The sequence below is a fragment of the Macaca fascicularis genome, chromosome 7 (assembly GCF_037993035.2).
Source record: "Macaca fascicularis isolate 582-1 chromosome 7, T2T-MFA8v1.1".
NCBI lineage: Eukaryota > Metazoa > Chordata > Mammalia > Primates > Cercopithecidae > Macaca > Macaca fascicularis.
The window spans coordinates 126,897,620-126,916,233 of record NC_088381.1 but is presented as its reverse complement, the minus strand read 5'-3'; the positions used below and the strand labels follow the sequence as shown (position 1 = coordinate 126,916,233).

General features: G+C 39.4%; 1 long non-coding RNA gene across 1 annotated transcript in view; it reads left to right on the top strand.

Moving 5' to 3' along the window:
* Positions 1–2,090: 2,090 nt before the first annotated feature.
* The window catches only part of LOC102143571 (uncharacterized), a 117,825-nt gene continuing 101,301 nt past the window's right edge, over positions 2,091–18,614 (top strand). The window contains exons 1-2 of the long non-coding RNA XR_006699574.3: positions 2,091–2,256; positions 12,413–12,520. This is a non-coding gene — a long non-coding RNA (uncharacterized lncRNA). The remainder of the gene's footprint in view (positions 2,257–12,412; positions 12,521–18,614) is intronic.

Genomic DNA, 18,614 nt, shown 5'->3' with positions numbered 1-18,614 from the left:
AGACAATGACCTTACTTGATGGTGCTGTATGTGTTCTGACTGTTCTACTGACCATCCATTTCCCTATCTCTCACCCTCTCCTCGGGCCTCTCTATTCCTTGAAACACAACAATATTGAAATTAGGCCAATTAATAACCTCACAAAGACCCCTAAGCATCCAAGTCAAAGGAAGAGTGTCACATCTCTCACTTTAAGTCAAAAGCTAGAAAGGATTTTAGGGAGGAAGCCATGTTGAAAGCTGAGACAGGCTGAAAGCTAGGCCTCTTGCACCAAACAGCCAAGTCATGAATGCAAAGGATAAGTTCTTAAAGGAAATGAAAAGTGCTACTCCATTGAATACACAAATGATGAGAAAGTGAAACAGCCTTATTGCTGATATGGAGAAAATTTTAGTGGTCTGGATGGAAGATCCAACCAGCCACATCATTCCCTTAAGCCTGAGCAAGGCTCTAACTCTTTTCAATTCTGTGAAGGCTGAGAAAGGTAAGGAAGCTGCAGGAGAAAGTTTGATTCTAGCAGAGGATGCTTCATGACATTTAAGGAAAGAAGCTGTCTCTATAACATAAGTGCAAGGTGAAGCAGTAAGTGCTGATCAAGAAGCTGCAGCAAGTTATCCAGAAGATCAAGCTAAGATCATTGATGAAGGTGGTGACACAAAACAACAGATTTTAATTGCAGGTGAAACAATCTTACATTGAAAGATGTCATCTAGGACTTTCATAGCAGGAAAGGAGAAGTCAATGCCTGGCTTCAAAGCTTCAAAAGAAAGACTAACTCTCTTATTAGAAGCTAATGAAGCTGGTGACTTTAAGTTGAAGCCAATGTTTATTTACCATTCTGAAAATCTGAGGTTTTCTGATCCTCCCACAGAAAATGAAAGCATCAATATCAATTGCCTCTTATTCCCAAGCTTCTTAAAAGGTCCATAATACATACTAATAATTAGCTATCTATTTCTTCCACCTTCTTCTAATTCTGCTGTCTCCTGCTACAGGTATTCCAATAAGTACTTGATTGGAATGTCTCTAAAGTTGATCATGAGTATCCGTTTTCAAACTTTTAGAGCAGCAACAGAGCACATAGAATTTCATAATATCAGCTCCATATCCTACCAAATTTAGAAAGTACTTCAAATTCCACAATCCAATATAATTACAATAAGCGCTAAAATTCAAGGAACTATTTACATGATGTCCCTTTATCATAATACATTTTGGAAGTATATAATGCTCTTAGCATAGTGTCTGTCCCATACAAGATATTCTACAAACAAAAGCTTAAAAGACATGTGATTTCTAATATTGGTTTACCTGTCTCTCTCTCTCCTCCTTTCCTCGAATAAAACTGTAATCTCTCTGTAGACAAACTAGTTTTTCTCTTTGTATCTTGAGTATCTCCCATGGAACTAATAGGAAAAGCTCAATAAATGCTTTTTGGGTAAATGAATGAATGAATGAAGAGATAGTATGTTGCATTGTTAAGAATTTGAATTTCATCATGAAAAGCATTTCATCAGTTAATAGGATATAGAATTATAAATGAATATTCAATTTTTAGATTGGAAAATATATTTATCTCATGATTTCAGGTTTTGAAATGTCTCTGAACAAAATATAGTTTATAAATTGATGTCCAAAACTTCCAGATGACGATTGTTCATCCTACCCTTTTGGACTCAGCCAGTGGGACCCAGAGCTTGAGGTGAGAGTGAGCAGGTCACAAAACAAAAGAACACTACAGCATGAGACATATGGAGGATGGGAAGGAAGGGCAGGTTTTAAATGTAAAGTGCAACAAAATACATGAAGAGGGAGAAGTGAAATAAAGGGTCAGCAATATTCACAAGGAAGATAATTCAGCAGGTAGAGCAAGGAAATATTCCCATATGCAAGGGAAGTCTGCGTGTCAGAGTATGGTAGGAGACACCAAGTAAGCTCTTGATCAGGAACAGATCTGTAAAGGGCAAATGTTGGTTTAGTTAGGTTGATACTAACATCTATTTCCCTCCTTCCCTCCCTTCTTTCTTTCCTTTCCCTCCTCCTTCCCTCCCTCATTCCCTTCCCCGTTCCCTTCCCTTCCTTTTTTCTAGAGACAAGTAAAAATTTACAGACTCTTCTTCTTCTCGGTAACTGGACTTCTCATTTTCATCCTGCTACCATCATTAACTTTTGTGCTTACAGTGGGCTGGACTTATAAGAAAGGATTATATTTTGCATTCACCTTAAGCATCATTGGGTTTGGTAACTATGTATTAGGTAAGTCAACTGATATTATTAATCATAGAATTGTATTATTGCTAGCCACAGAATCAACAGGTTTTTTGTTTGTTTGTTTGTTTGTTTTTGAGAGGGAGTCTTGCTCTGTCGCCCAGACTGGAGTGCAGTAGTGCCACCTCAACTCACTGCAACCTCTGCCTCCCGGGTTCAAGCAATTCTCCTACCTCAGCTTCCCAAGTAGCTGGAATTACAGGTCCCACCAACACGCTCAGCTAATTTTTGCATTTTTAATAGAGACCAGATTTCACCATCTTGGCCAGCCTGGTCTCAAACTCCTGATCTCGAGTGATCTGCCCACCTCTACCTCCCACAGTGCTGGGATTACGGGTGTGAGCCACCACGCCCAGCCAGAATCAACGGAATTTTAGATTAAAGTATAACTAGAAATTTAGAAGTTATCTATTAGAGTAGAATGAAAGCCAAAAACGATTTTTAAAACTCCAATCACATAATAAAAAATTCAAAATGAGAATTATAACTACAAATTTAGAACTATAATTATATATTCTCATTGAATATGCTATTCATTTTATAAGTGCTACTTCTTAATTTCCAGTTAGTTTTAAATAATCTATAATAGTCAGTGATTAGACTCCACAAGTAGGCTTTTTGTGGGTTTATACAAATGTGTTATAGCTTATGAGGGGGAAAAGGGGATGAGAGGCAAAATTCAACTTTCGGTGATTTAAATGTGATTGGATTTTTACCTTTAGGTATAAATCATTCTAAGAATTACTCACAAATTTACCCAATAATACTAATACTTTGGTGTACCTTTGGTCTTGCTTGAATTGCCAGTGTGCAGGAGATTTTCCCCTATGTTTTATTCTGGAGGTTTTATAGTTTCTGGTCTTACATCTGGTCTTGAATTGCCAATGTCCAGGAGATTTTCTCCTATGTTTTATTCTGGAGGCTTTATAGTTTCCGGTCTTACAGTTAAGTCTTTTATCCATTTTAAGTTGATTTTTGTGGATGAAGTGTGTTTTTCTGCATGTGGAAATCCCATTTTCTCAGTACCATTTATTGAAGAGACTATCCTTTCCCAGTTGTGTCCTCTTGATGCCCTTTTCAAAAATTAGTTTACCATATATGGTTGGATTTATTTCTGAGATCTCTGTTCTACTGGTCTATGCGACAGCTTTTAGCTCAGTACTATACTGTTATGACTACTATAGCTTTGTATTATAGTTTTAAATCAGGAAATGTGATGTCTCGAAATTTATTTTTTCTTTTCAGAATTATTTTAGCTATTTGGAGTCTTTCATGTTTCCATGTTAATTTTAGGATTAGTTTTTTCTATTCCCGTGAAGAATGTGATCAGGATTTTAATAGGAATTGTGTTTAATCTGTATATTGCTTGGAATAGTATGGAAATTTTAACAGTATTAATTTTTCTTTCTTTTTTTTGGAGAAAGAGTCTCACTCTGTTGCCCAGGCTGTGATCTCGGCACACTGCAACCTCTGCCACTCAGGTTTAAGTGATTCTCCGGCCTCAGCCTCCCAAGTAGCTGGGATTACAGGCACCTGTCACCACACCTAGAAAAGATGTTAGACTTTTGTACTTTTAGTAGAGACGGGTTTTCACCATCATGGCCAGGCTGGTCTTGAAATCCTGACCTGGTGATCCACCCACCTCGGCCTCCCAAAGTGCTGGGATTACAGGCATGAGCCACTGTACCTGGCCCAGTATTAGTTTTTCTATTGTATGAACACAGGATATCTTTCCATTTATTTGAGTCTTCAATTTCTTTCATCAATTTTTTACAGTTTTCAGATTTTTCATCTCCTAAAGTATTTTTTGATGCAATTGCAAATGGCATTTGTTTTTTTAAATTTATTTTTCAGTTAGGTAATTATATTTAAAAATGCTACTGATTTTCTACATTGATTTTGTATCCTGCAACTTTACTGAATTCAATTATTAGTTTAAACAGTATTTGGTGGAATCTTTAAGATTGTTCAAGAATCATTAAGGTTACTTACATATAGAAACATTTCATTTGCAAATAGAAGTAATTTGACTTCTTCTCTCTCAGTTTAAATACATTTTATTTCTTTTTCTTTTCTGATTGTTCTTGCTAGTACTTCCAGAACTATGTTGAATAGAATTGGCAAGAGTGAGCATCCTTGCTTTGTACTGGATCTTATTGGAAATGCTTTCAGTTTTCCCCCACTGATTATTAATGTTAGCTGTGTGTTTTTCATAGATGACCTTTATTGCATTGAGGAGCTTTCCTTCTATACCTAAACTGTTGAGAGTTTTTATCAAGAAAAGATGTCGGACTCTATCAAATGCTTTTCTGCATCAATTAAGATGATCATGTGGTTTTTATCTCACATTCTGATAATGTGATGTATTACACTGATTGATTTCCATTTGTTAAAACAGGCTTGCATGCCAGGGATACATCCCACTTGGTCATGATGATGTACAGTCTTTTTGATGTATTGTTGGAAAAGGTTTGCTAATATTTTATTGAGCATTTTTGCATCAATATTCATTACAGAAATTAGCCTGTTGTTTTCTTTTCTTGAAATGTCTTTGGCTTTTGTATCAAGGCGATACTGGCCTTATAAGATGTGTTTGGAAGAGTTTTAGGAGTACTGGTATTAATTCTTTGGATGTTTGGTAGAATTTAGCTGTGAAGCTATCTGGTCCTGGGCTTTTATTTTTTGAAAGGTTTTTGACTACCTCTTCAATCTTTTGTTTGTTATATGTCTGTTCAGGATTTCTATTTCTTCCTGGCCAAATCTTGGTCATTATTTACAATCTACCAAATTTACAATCTTGGTAGGTTGTATTTTTCCAGGAATGTATCTGTTTCCTTTAGGTTGTCTTACTTGTTGGCATAAAATTTTTCATGAGAGTCTCTTATAATCCTTCGTATTTCTGAGGCATCTGTTGTAATTTTCTCACTTTCATTTTCGTGTTTGTACCTCTTCCAAATTCTGATTTTGTTGAGCTCCCATGTGTTGAGGTGGTTACTCAGGACAACAAGACAAACTGAAAGTAGTGATAAACTTTTTATGCACTTTCTGTGATGGAGTAAGCCAGAGACAGCATAGGTGCTGGCTCCTCAATGTTTCATTTACCCCCATAGAACAGCACTGGGTGAGGTAAAGCAGTGTAGACAAGGGGATTGTCTCACTGCCAAGAAGCTGTGAACAAAAGGATCCTGTCATTATATGGATCCAGGAGGCTGTGGGGAGACAGAGTGCGTAAGGGCTAGGAGTGGAAAAGTACTAAGTCAGAGTGGAGAAACATGTCTTAGTCAAGGCCCCCTAGCGAGGAGGTCTTGGCAGAGTTGCTCAAAATGTGCCTCACTGAGGACCCCCATAAAGAGGTCTTCAAATGGAGGCGCCTAGGCTAGACATGCAGAGAGGTAAATGAGCATGGTTGGCCCAGGGGCGCCTGAGTCCTTTCCTGCAACACCGCCCCCGCCCCGAGACTGCAATGCACTGGCTGTGCACCAAGACTGGTGTGGAAGGGCAGCTTCCCCCTGTGAGGCCTGCCAGGCAAAGCCTTGTAATTGCCTGTGGTCAGACTTGAATGAACACACATAGAACTGTGGCCTGGAGCTAGACTCCTCAGATTAGTCCCACCAGCTCAGCTGAAGTTAAGGGCTCAGTTGTTTTCTCATCATCCCTGAAGCCTCTTCATCTCTGGCAGGCCCTGTCCTCTGCCAGACACATCTGTGTTTGTCCCAGGGATGAGTTGCCACTGAGCTCTGCTGACCTATAAAGGGCTCATTCTTCTTGTGAATTCATTCATCATGGCTTCCTTGTGTCCACTGCTCAATAGCTCTACAGAAAACTAGGGTTTTTATTTTATCCCTTTTATCTGTGTTATTGGTGCAAGAGCCAAGAATTTTTGCATCCTGAAGAAGTAGTATTAAGTGCCTTACATGCACTGTGTTCTAGGGAGCGGTTGTCTGCCTTCCAGTTCCACTCTCCACCATTCTGCACTCTGCTCTGAACCCCACACACTGAACTCGGTGGCCGCATCAATAGACAGCCTTGCTTCTATTTTAGTTTGACCAATGGGAATTACTAGAAGTAGATTAGATGGAGAGGAGGAGGGATTTTAGATCATTTAATCCCTCAGCTTTACCTCTGCTGGGTCATCAAAGGACAGTTGCTTTCTTCTGTTGAAGCATTTGTCAGTGTCCTCTCCTACAACTATAACTTAAACTTTCTCTGGATTCGGGTATCTATTCTCTTCTTTGCCTTTTTAGGCCTAAGGTGGTAATGACTTTTATTTTGCCAACATTGGGGTAGTTCACCATCTCTTATGACTATACTCTTTCCAGTTTGTAAACAGTCCCTTTATTAAATGACCCTCAATTACTCATTTGAATGTGATTTCCTATTGTGATTCTGATATATTTTTATTCACTGCAATCATACTTCATGTGCTAAGTATGATTATCATCCTCATTTTACTGATGTGGAAATTGAGGGTTAGTAAGTTGCCTAGTTAGTAACAGGACTATAGTTCAAGCTTACGTCTATTTAACATAAGCGAGGTCACCTGTAGCCAGTTCACTCTAACTGTAGTGTGCAGGGAACATTTGAGGGTTGTGTTTTGGAGACAGGAAGACAATTACAATTATCTAGGTGAAAAATAAGCACCCTAATATGCCAGTGACAGTGTGAATGGAGATCTTGTAATGATTCAAGTGCTTTTATGAAGAATAAAAAAGACTAGGTGGCCAACTTTTATGTATCTACTTAAGTTGGCCACCCATTCATTTTTATTCTTCATAAGACAACTCAAATCATTTTATATGTGTATATAATATTTATTACATTATATATAATATTACATATATGTAATATATATTAAATATAATATTTTATATATATAACTTTGTGGGAGAGGTTGGGTGGCTTGTGTGAAGGAATGCAAGAAGTCGAGGGTGACGTAAGGTTGTCAGCTTACTACCACCTTATTACACTTGGTTCTCATGTAAAATAGTAATAACAACAATGGCTGATGATATTGCCCCCAATGAGGAGACAAAATATGCTTCGAAATGAGCACCTTTAATTGCTTTACAGAATTGCCTGTAGTACAATAATGGAAGCAGGCAATCTTAGTCCTAACAGATCTTCCTTTCTCTCCCAAGCTGGTAGACAGATACTGGCTCTTGCCAGACTGCTATCATCAACAGATTGAGTTGACAAGTTTGTAATGAAGGAAAACTTGGAGGGATGAAGTGTAAGAAGTACCCTCATCATTTATGATCTCTGGGCATATGGCTAGAAACAGGAGGAGACAAAACATTGTGCCTACTGACATTTGCCAGTCCTACAGTGAATTTTGATTGAAAAATACATGAATGTTCCCTTTTTTGAGATGTCTGTTGTCACCACCTTAATATAAAAAAAAATCATTTTTTCCCTTTCTACAGTAAGCATGCCCTCATTATTAGGAGTATTAAATCATCGAGAAACACTGAAGTCAGCTAAGTCCCTTTAGCCAAGTACAGGAACTACACTAGCCAAAATGCTCTGGGTGAAGTTCATTACTTAATCATCCACCTTCCAAAAGCAAAGTATCTTTTTCTAGTTTCTTAGATATTATCTGTAACCCATAACTTTTGAGTGGTTTGACTTACCAACAAAGGCCTGACGATAATTTAGTGGAACTACTTCCTAGAAGAGAAGGCTGAGTTTGAGAAGAGAGTCCTTAAAGCACAGATTAACATTTTCTTGGCTAAATGTTCCAAGCACATTTGTGGAAGGTACAGAGCTGTCCACTTGGGCATTTAAAAGGGCTACAAAGACCTGGGATCCTTCCATCTTTGGAGGCTCTTAGCTTACTAAAATTTTTTTGGGTGCTAAAATAGACTTATAATAGTTGAAGTATAGCATGAATACACGTAACAAATTAATACTTAGACAGAAAAAAAAAGTGCAATATAACTCTGTTATTTAAAAGATAATAACAACATTCATAAAAGTCATTGCTCCGCATAATGGAGGTGGACAGTTAATGGAACATAAGCTTAAAACTATACGACATCTTTCAGTGTCATCAGTATACCCCATTTGAAGATCTACATTTGAGCCCTTTCACGAGTACGGGCCTTGTATAAATAGCCCTTCAGGTCTCCACTAGGATAGGGATGGTCTCAACTCCTTTAGCCCAAGAAAGCACTTCAAAAATAGACGTTGGAGGCAATGGATATCCTAAATACCTGGCTTACACGTTCTAGGAGTGTAACAAAATTTCACACATACCCCATTAATATGTACAAAGATTAGGTATCAAAAAAGTAGACCTTAGACTTCGTTTTGGGAAATGATGGTTTCTGAGACACTCCTGTCTCCTTCCACTGAGCCTCCTTCTAGGTAACATTTTTGACGGTCTATTTTGAGTGTTTATGACTTAGGAAGTTATATACCTTGGCTCCTTGTAGGAATGATCCAGAATGCTTATTCTTCACAGGAATGTCCTTTGACAAAAATACAGTGCAACATAACTGCTATTTTATCTTTTTTATTTATTTTGAGACAGGGCCTCACTCTGTCACCCAGGATGGAGTGCCTGGTGCGGTCTTGGCTCACTGCAACCTCTGCCTCCTGGGCTCAAGTGATCCCCCTACCTCAGCCTCCCAAGTAACTGCGACCACAGGCATGCACCACCACGCCCAGCTAATTTTTGTGTTTTTTGGTAGAGAGAGGGTTTCCCCATGTTGCCTAGGCTGGTCTTGAACTCCTGGGCTCAAGCAATTTGCCCACCTTGGCCTCCCAAAGTGCTGAGATTATAGGCATGAGCCACTGCGCCCGGCCAATAATTGCAACTTTAAAGATAACTATGCTTTTTAGCACAATCCTTGTTGAAGAATCTCTGTAACAGTGTAAACTGGTCCATCTCCAAGAGTGCCGGACCTGGGGATTTGGTCACATGAATATGGGTTCAAGTTCTGCTGCACCAAGACTAGTTAAGTGACACGAAGAAATTACTAATCCCTCTGAGCCTTGATTTCAACTGCAGAATGGGGATAATAATAGTCCTTATCTCACAGGGTGGTCTGAAGATTGAATGGGTTGCCGCAATGAGAGCACTCCTGTGCTGCCTGGCATCTACCGGGCACTCAGATGTTCCTCATTATCGCTGTTATTCTTTTCCCAAATGCAGACTCAAATTTTCAGAAACAGAGCTATACGTAGAAGGTAAAAAGTTCAAACTTCTTTTTTAAACTACTTTTTGATGTTTTTAGACATTTCAGATTTTTACTTGAAGTTTAGAGGCACTAATTACTCTGATGAGCTCTGAAATGGGTAATAGCCCTTATGTAGTGCCAAGGCTTGGCCTCCAGATGTCAGTATGAACTCAACTGATTGAGGTGGTTACTGTTTGAACCAGTTGGATGGTTAAAGCTCCTCTCTGCTTATCTATTAAATAACATTGCAGATGCACAATCATTCTTTGATTTTAAAAAGGTAATAAATATATACCTTTTGATCTATTACTTTGGAGGACATTAAACCATAAAGCTGGTATGGAAAATATGCAACAAGTATATGAATCTGAAAATACCACTTCAAGAAAGTTGGACACCATTACCACAAATAAAAACGTGGAAAGAGTGTTAAATTTAACAATTGCTCTTGGAATAAAAGTATTATTTACATAATTATGACATCTACCCTATGAGTCCTCAAAAATTATTCAACAGAAATCAGAGGCCACATCTGATATTCCTTACATTCTACAGCTGTGCAGTAAATATTTCGAGCCATTTCCATTAGAAAGTGGGATTAAAAATAGGTCCATGTCTATGAAGACCATGTGAAAGTAAATTGCTCCAGAAAGTGTCCCAGATTTATTATGGGTGTTGCTACAGAAACCTCAAGAAGAAGTTTGCTCTTAGAGGACATCCTTTTTTATTCTATGTGTTCAATAAACACGTATTGAGCATCTACTACATTCCAGGTAGATTTTAAGTGTTGAGAATACAGCAGTAAACAAAGCAGACAAAATCCCTGCCCACATGGTTTATGGTTTAGGGAAAAGAGACAGAGAGTACACACAATAGATAAATGAATAAACAAAATAGTATAGAAGATAAGTGCTACAGATCAAAAATGGGAAAGAAGGCAAACATTTGAAATACAGTGGTTAATGCAGGACAAATTGAACAAGTGACGTTTAAGGAAACACTTGAAGCAAGTGAGGGAGCAAACCAGAGGTATATTTGGGAGAAGAGCACTCCAGGTAGAGGGACCAGCAAAGGCAAAGTCAAGGGACAGCAAAAATGCTAGTGTGACTGGAGCAGACTAGACGGGACTCCTTCCAGGATTTCTGGTAGAGTCATGGCATGATTTGACTTTACTGAAACCCATCTGGTTGCTCTGGTAAGAACAGGTGGCAAGTGTGGAACAGGGCCAAACAGGAAAACCAGCCAGGAGGCAACTGCAATACTCTAAGGTAAAGACTGGGGGTTTAGAAGAAGATTTCAGGTGGAACATCTAAAGATGGTTGTTCAAGTGAAGATATCTGGATGCCTCTGCAGCCTGGAAAGGTCTGTTAGTTTAAGGATGAACCTGTTTTAAAGTCCATTCTAAAACAAACAAAAAAATCCCACCCATAATCCTTTTATACTAATGAATTACATCTTGAAAGCCTATTATAGAAGAGAAAAAAAGTCTTATTTTATAATAGTGCAAAAAGAAGAGTCAGAAAAAAAGCATGACAAATATATAAAACTCAAATACATAATGAGTACATGACAAATACATAAAACTAATATTTATGGGAGACAAGATGCAAAGTTTCTTCTGATCTTGACAAAAATATTGAAACCAGATTTCTATCTTACAAAAAAGAAAATTTCTATCTTAAAGAAAATTCCATTTTCTCTGGAATCCTAATCATTTTTTTCTTATACCAAACTTATCTCAGAAATACCAATTCAGTTTTTAAAAAGTCAATAGACTGTTTTAGAGTAGTTTTAGGTTTACAGAAAAAGGAATTTAAAAGAGAGCATTCCCACATACTCCTTCTCCCCCTGCCCCACTCTCAACTAATGCAGCCCTCACCCACACTAATGCAAGATTTTAATAACTCATTGATACATTATGATCAATTGGAGTCCATAGTTTACATGAAGTTTCACTCTTCGTGTTGTACAGTTCTATGGGTTTTGACAAGGGCCTAACATTATGTATCTAACATTGCAATATCATACAGAATAGTTTCACTGTTCTAAAATTCTCCTGTGCTCCACCCAGTCATCTTCTTCCTTGCCCAGAACCTCTGGCAACCACTGATTTTTTTCTATCTCTATAGTTTTGCCTTTTCCAGAATGTCATATAGTTGGAATCATATAGTATGTAGCCTTTTAAAATTGGCTTCTTTTATTTAGCAATGTACATTTAAGGCTCTTCTCTGTCTTTCTGTGGCTTGATGGCTTATTTTTAAAATTGATTTAGTTGGAAGCGTCTGTGTGTCCCTCCCTTTGTACTTGTATAAAGAAATATTTCACCTATCCTGTATTACCATCTTTGTATGCAGAACTCTAAAACTTCATTATGTACCCTTCCCACATGCCAGCAGGCATTGTTGATTATGGTGACAAACAATATTTTCATTAAAATAAGATCCATTTGTTCTGGTAAGTGTTCCAATAAGGAGACTACAAAATATCATGTAGAGACCCATTGTCACTGGCACCTGATCCAAGTCATTGCTGACTTGGGTCCATTTTATGACCCACTCTTGACATTTCCTATTTGCTGTACTTCAGGAAAAAGAATCCAGTTTTTCTCTCTACCCCACCTCCACTGTGTGTCAAAGAAGGTGCACAGATACCAGCCTGGGCAACAGAGTGAGACTCCATCTCAAAAGAGAAAAAGAAAAAGAAATACGTAACATCTATGGAAGGCGAAATTATGACACTAGCTGGCAACAAACACTGCAAAGTCAGCATGTTTTCCTGCCAATGTGGTGTATGTCCTTAATTCAAAACCTAACACTGTTCTTTCTCTCACAGACTGAAGACTGAGATCTGTGGAATGGTGGTGACATTTCTCAAAATGACATGGAAGGATCCACTCACAATTTTTTTTTTTTTTTTTTTTTTTTACATGACATGCCCATATTCCTGCCTGTGATGGGATACAGATTTTATTATCCGAGGAGGAATGCTCCCTTCTAGAGGACAAGAATGGTTCCACTAAACTGGAAGTAGAGACAGTCATCTGATGCTTTTGAGGTCCACATTTCACTGAGGTAAAAGGCAAAAAAGGAAGCCATGCTGTTGTTTTATGTGATTGCTCATGACTGTCAGAGAAATGTAGTTAGTGCTAGATAATGGGAATATAAAGTAGTATAGAGGAAATCTGGTGTGCCCAGTAATGAACATGGAGCATAATTTCTGGTTGGTCTCTTGCCTTATATATGTCTTCCAGCATGCCCACTTCCTTCAGCCTCTTCATTCCTTCTTGTACCTCCCCCTACCATCTGGTGGGCCAACTCGGGAATTCCCATTTCATTCAGTGCTTCCCATTACTTTTCCATGCTTCCAAGAACCACGCCAGCAGCACATTTTCCCTTCCCCTAGAGTCCTTTTTCAGGGTGTTAAATCCCGTCCATAAGCAAGTGCAACCAAGCCAGTGATTTCTTGCAAGACCAGTTTTATATTTTGTGCACCTTGATCAAGTAGCCTCAAAATCCAATCCCAGTTACAGGCCAATGAATTCTTGTAATTACTCATTACATAGTATCTTTTTTCCTTAATCCCACCCAGCATGTTTCTTGACAGTTTGTGTAGGGATTTAGCTCTAGTTATTGGTCTGGCAACCAGGAGAGGAGGTGAGGATGTAACACGGTAACACAACAGAAGCACATGCTCTTATTAGGGAAACATGGGCCACCTTTCCAAGGCTAGAGGGTCCAGAGGTAGAAGATGCAGAGTCAACATCCTTAGGAGTATCCATCCAGATTTCTCCAATCTCATGTTTCAGGAAGCCCACTAGGGCCCTGGATTTTCATAATGCATCTGCCTTGAGTATTCAAAGGTCACTAGAGCACTGTGACTCTAAGAACTAGGTTTTCAGTCTCTTGCTCAGCTATGCCCTTCTGCTGAAGGAAACAAGGGTCTTTTTATAAGATACATAGAGGCTCTCTGGCTCTCATATTTATCCATTACTGTAGACACACACATTTATATCTACCTGTTCTTCCATCCATATCTATAACTATATCCATGTTTGCATCTATGTATATATTTAGAGAATTCATACTTTGAATTTTTTTAAAACATCACATTGAATAAGATGAAAGGCTAAGTTTCCTAATTTCTCCCAAAAAAGATGCTACTATGATATAGGGACCATAGTTACTGAAACAACAAATCCCTCAGGCCATACTTTTTGAGTTAATATGAGAGAGCTAAAAAAAATGCATACAATTTTAAGAAAATTAGATTGAGGTCAGGTGCGGTGGCTCATGCCTGTAATCTCAGTACTTTGGGAGGCCGAGGCGGGCAGATCATGAGGTCAGGAGATCAAGACCATCCTGGCTAACATGGTGAAACCCCATCTCTACTAAACATACAAAAAAATTAGCCAGGCATGGTGGCAGGTGCCTGTAGTCCCAGCTACTTGGGAGGCTGAGGCAGGAGAATGGCGTGAACCTGGGAGGCAGAGCTTGCAGTGAGCCGAGATCATGCCACTGCACTCGAGCCTGGGCGACAGAGTGAGACTCCGTCTCAAAAAAAAAAAAAAAAAAGGAAAATTAGATTGATAATCAGAAATAATGTGTATAAAAAATATATCCAAATGAAAATAACTCCAGATTTGTACATGTGTATTTCTACCTTTACTGAAGTACATGGTGGGGGAAAAATGGAAACACAGCTTTCAGAATAAGCTGCTATTGAATAAAAATGCCAGTCTGCATCCAAATATGGGGTGAGGCTGATGTGGGGAGGATTAATAAGTAAAGTTGAGACTTGCATTATATTTTAAAATTATTTTTAAGTGACAAAATTAACAAATTTAATGTGGAACTATAACCCATATAAGAGGTTTACTGAGAAACATCTGATCATTTTTCTGTTCCTCCTTTCTCTTCTGAAACATTTGAAAAGGCTTTGTGGAAACATTCTGCAGTCCTGATGAATGAAAACTATTACAAGTATTGTATTCCAAGCTCTGGCTTCTTTTTTCTTCTACACCCTCTGTTTCAGATGTGTTCTTACTTAGTTTGTTTCCATTTTTTGCAAGAAGCTGGTTATTATATTAAATAGAAGAGCAATCCAGGAAAGACCATGGAGAATCCAAATTGATATTAAGAGTGAGTAAATGATGTGCTGATTCTCTTTCATAAGAAGAAATTACAGACAGGAAATAAAATGTAAATAATCATATGGTGAATTTTTCCCATAACACCTTCTTTTTATTAATACCTAAAAACATGCCTCTTTGGTTGCAGTGAGCCAAGATCGTGCCACTGCACTCCAGCCTGGGTGACAGAGCAAGACTCAGTCTCAAAAAAAAAAAAAAAAAACCAACAACAACAACAACCAAAAAAAAAAAAACCAAAACCAAAACACATGCCTCCTTTTAGAATCTGATCTTAAAACCAGAAAGTAGAGGGGGCGGAGCAAGATGGCCGAATAGGAGCAGCTCCAGTCTCCAACTCCCAGCGCGAGCGACACAGAAGACCGGTGATTTTTGCATTTTCAACTGAGGTACTGGGTTCATCTCACTGGGGAGTGCCGGACGATCGGTGCTGGTCAGCTGCTGCAGCCCGACCAGCGAGAGCTGAAGCAGGGCGAGGCATTGCCTCACCTGGGAAGCGCAAGGGGGAAGGGAGTCCCTTTTCCCAGCCAGGGGAACTGAGACACACAACACCTGGAAAATCGGGTAACTCCCACCCCAATACTGCGCTTTAGGAAACAGGCACACCAGGAGATCATATCCCACACCTGGCCGGGAGGGTCCCACACCCACGGAGCCTCCCTCATTGCTAGCACAGCAGTCTGTGATCTACCGGCAAGGCAGCAGCGAGGCTGGGGGAGGGGCGCCCGCCATTGCTGAGGCTTAAGTAGGTAAACAAAGCTGCTGGGAAGCTCGAACTGGGTGGAGCTCACAGCAGCTCAAGGAAACCTGCCTGTCTCTGTAGACTCCACCTCTGGGGACAGGGCACAGTAAACTAAGACACACAGACACCTCTGCACAGACGCAAACGACTCTGTCTGACAGCTTTGAAGAGAGCAGTGGATCTCCCAACACGGAGGTTGAGATCTGAGAAGGGACAGACTCCCTGCTCAAGTGGGTCCCTGACCCCTGAGTAGCCTAACTGGGAGACATCCCCCACTAGGGGCAGTCTGACACCCCACACCTCACAGGGAGGAGTACACCCCTGAGAGGAAGCTTCCAAAGCAAGAATCAGACAGGTACACTCGCTGTTCAGAAATATTCTATCTTCTGCAGCCTCTGCTGCTGATACCCAGGCAAACAGGGTCTGGAGTGGACCTCAAGCAATCTCCAACAGACCTACAGCTGAGGGTCCTGACTGTTAGAAGGAAAACTATCAAACAGGAAGGACACCTACACCAAAACCCCATCAGTACATCACCATCATCAAAGACCAGAGGCAGATAAAACCACAAAGATGGGGAAAAAGCAGGGCAGAAAAGCTGGAAATTCAAAAAATAAGAGTGCATCTCCCCCGGCAAAGGAGCGCAGCTCATCGCCAGCAACGGATCAAAGCTGGACGGAGAATGACTTTGACGAGATGAGAGAAGAAGGCTTCAGTCCATCAAATTTCTCAGAGCTAAAGGAGGAATTACGTACCCAGCGCAAAGAAACTAAAAATCTTGAAAAAAAAGTGGAAGAATTGATGGCTAGAGTAATTAATGCAGAGAAGGTCCTAAACGAAATGAAAGAGATGAAAACCATGACACGAGAAATACGTGACAAATGCACAAGCTTCAGTAACCGACTCGATCAACTGGAAGAAAGAGTATCAGCGATTGAGGATCAAATGAATGAAATGAAGCGAGAAGAGAAACCAAAAGAAAAAAGAAGAAAAAGAAATGAACAAAGCCTGCAAGAAGTATGGGATTATGTAAAAAGACCAAATCTACGTCTGATTGGGGTGCCTGAAAGTGAGGGGGAAAATGGAACCAAGTTGGAAAACACTCTTCAGGATATCATCCAGGAGAACTTCCCCAACCTAGTAGGGCAGGCCAACATTCAAATCCAGGAAATACAGAGAACGCCACAAAGATACTCCTCGAGAAGAGCAACTCCAAGACACATAATTGCCAGATTCACCAAAGTTGAAATGAAGGAAAAAATCTTAAGGGCAGCCAGAGAGAAAGGTCGGGTTACCCACAAAGGGAAGCCCATCAGACTAACAGCAGATCTCTCAGCAGAAACTCTACAAGCCAGAAGAGAGTGGGGGCCAATATTCAACATTCTTAAAGAAAAGAATTTTAAACCCAGAATTTCATATCCAGCCAAACTAAGTTTCATAAGTGAAGGAGAAATAAAATCCTTTACAGATAAGCAAATGCTTAGAGATTTTGTCACCACTAGGCCTGCCTTACAAGAGACCCTGAAGGAAGCACTAAACATGGAAAGGAACAACCGGTACCAGCCATTGCAAAAACATGCCAAAATGTAAAGACCATTGAGGCTAGGAAGAAACTGCATCAACTAATGAGCAAAATAACCAGTTAATATCATAATGGCAGGATCAAGTTCACACATAACAATCTTAACCTTAAATGTAAATGGACTAAATGCTCCAATTAAAAGACACAGACTGGCAAACTGGATAAAGAGTCAAGACCCATCAGTCTGCTGTATTCAGGAGACCCATCTCACACGCAGAGACATACATAGGCTCAAAATAAAGGGATGGAGGAAGATTTACCAAGCAAATGGAGAACAAAAAAAAGCAGGGGTTGCAATACTAGTCTCTGATAAAACAGACTTTAAACCATCAAAGATCAAAAGAGACAAAGAAGGCCATTACATAATGGTAAAGGGATCAATTCAACAGGAAGAGCTAACTCTCCTAAATATATATGCACCCAATACAGGAGCACCCAGATTCATCAAGCAAGTCCTTAGAGACTTACAAAGAGACTTAGACTCCCATACAATAATAATGGGAGACTTCAACACTCCACTGTCAACATTAGACAGATCAACGAGACAGAAAGTTAACAAGGATATCCAGGAATTGAACTCATCTCTGCAGCAAGCAGACCTAATAGACATCTATAGAACTCTCCACCCCAAATCAACAGAATATACATTCTTCTCAGCACCACATCATACTTACTCCAAAATTGACCACGTAATTGGAAGTAAAGCACTCCTCAGCAAATGTACAAGAACAGAAATTATAACAAACTGTCTCTCAGACCACAGTGCAATCAAACTAGAACTCAGGACTAAGAAACTCACTCAAAACCGCTCAACTACATGGAAACTGAACAACCTGCTCCTGAATGACTACTGGGTACATAACGAAATGAAGGCAGAAATAAAGATGTTCTTTGAAACCAATGAGAACAAAGATACAACATACCAGAATCTCTGGGACACATTTAAAGCAGTGTGTAGAGGGAAATTTATAGCACTAAATGCCCACAAGAGAAAGCAGGAAAGATGCAAAATTGACACTCTAACATCGCAATTAAAAGAACTAGAGAAGCAAGAGCAAACACATTTGAAAGCTAGCAGAAGGCAAGAAATAACTAAGATCAGAGCAGAACTGAAGGAGATAGAGACACAAAAAACCCTCCAAAAAATCAATGAATCCAGGAGTTGGTTTTTTGAAAAGATCAACAAAATTGACAGACCACTAGCCAGACTAATAAAGAAGAAAAGAGAGAAGAATCAAATCGACGCAATTAAAAATGATAAAGGGGATATCACCACCGACCCCACAGAAATACAAACTACCATCAGAGAATACTATAAACACCTCTACGCAAATAAACTGGAAAATCTAGAAGAAATGGATAATTTCCTGGACACTTACACTCTTCCAAGACTAAACCAGGAAGAAGTTGAATCCCTGAATAGACCAATAGCAGGCTCTGAAATTGAGGCAACAATTAATAGCCTACCAACCAAAAAAAGTCCAGGACCAGATGGATTCACAGCTGAATTCTACCAGAGGTACAAGGAGGAGTTGGTACCATTCCTTCTGAAACTATTCCAATCAATAGAAAAAGAGGGAATCCTCCCTAACTCATTTTATGAGGCCAATATCATCCTGATACCAAAGCCTGGCAAGGACACAACAAAAAAAGAGAATTTTAGACCAATATCTCTGATGAACATCGATGCAAAAA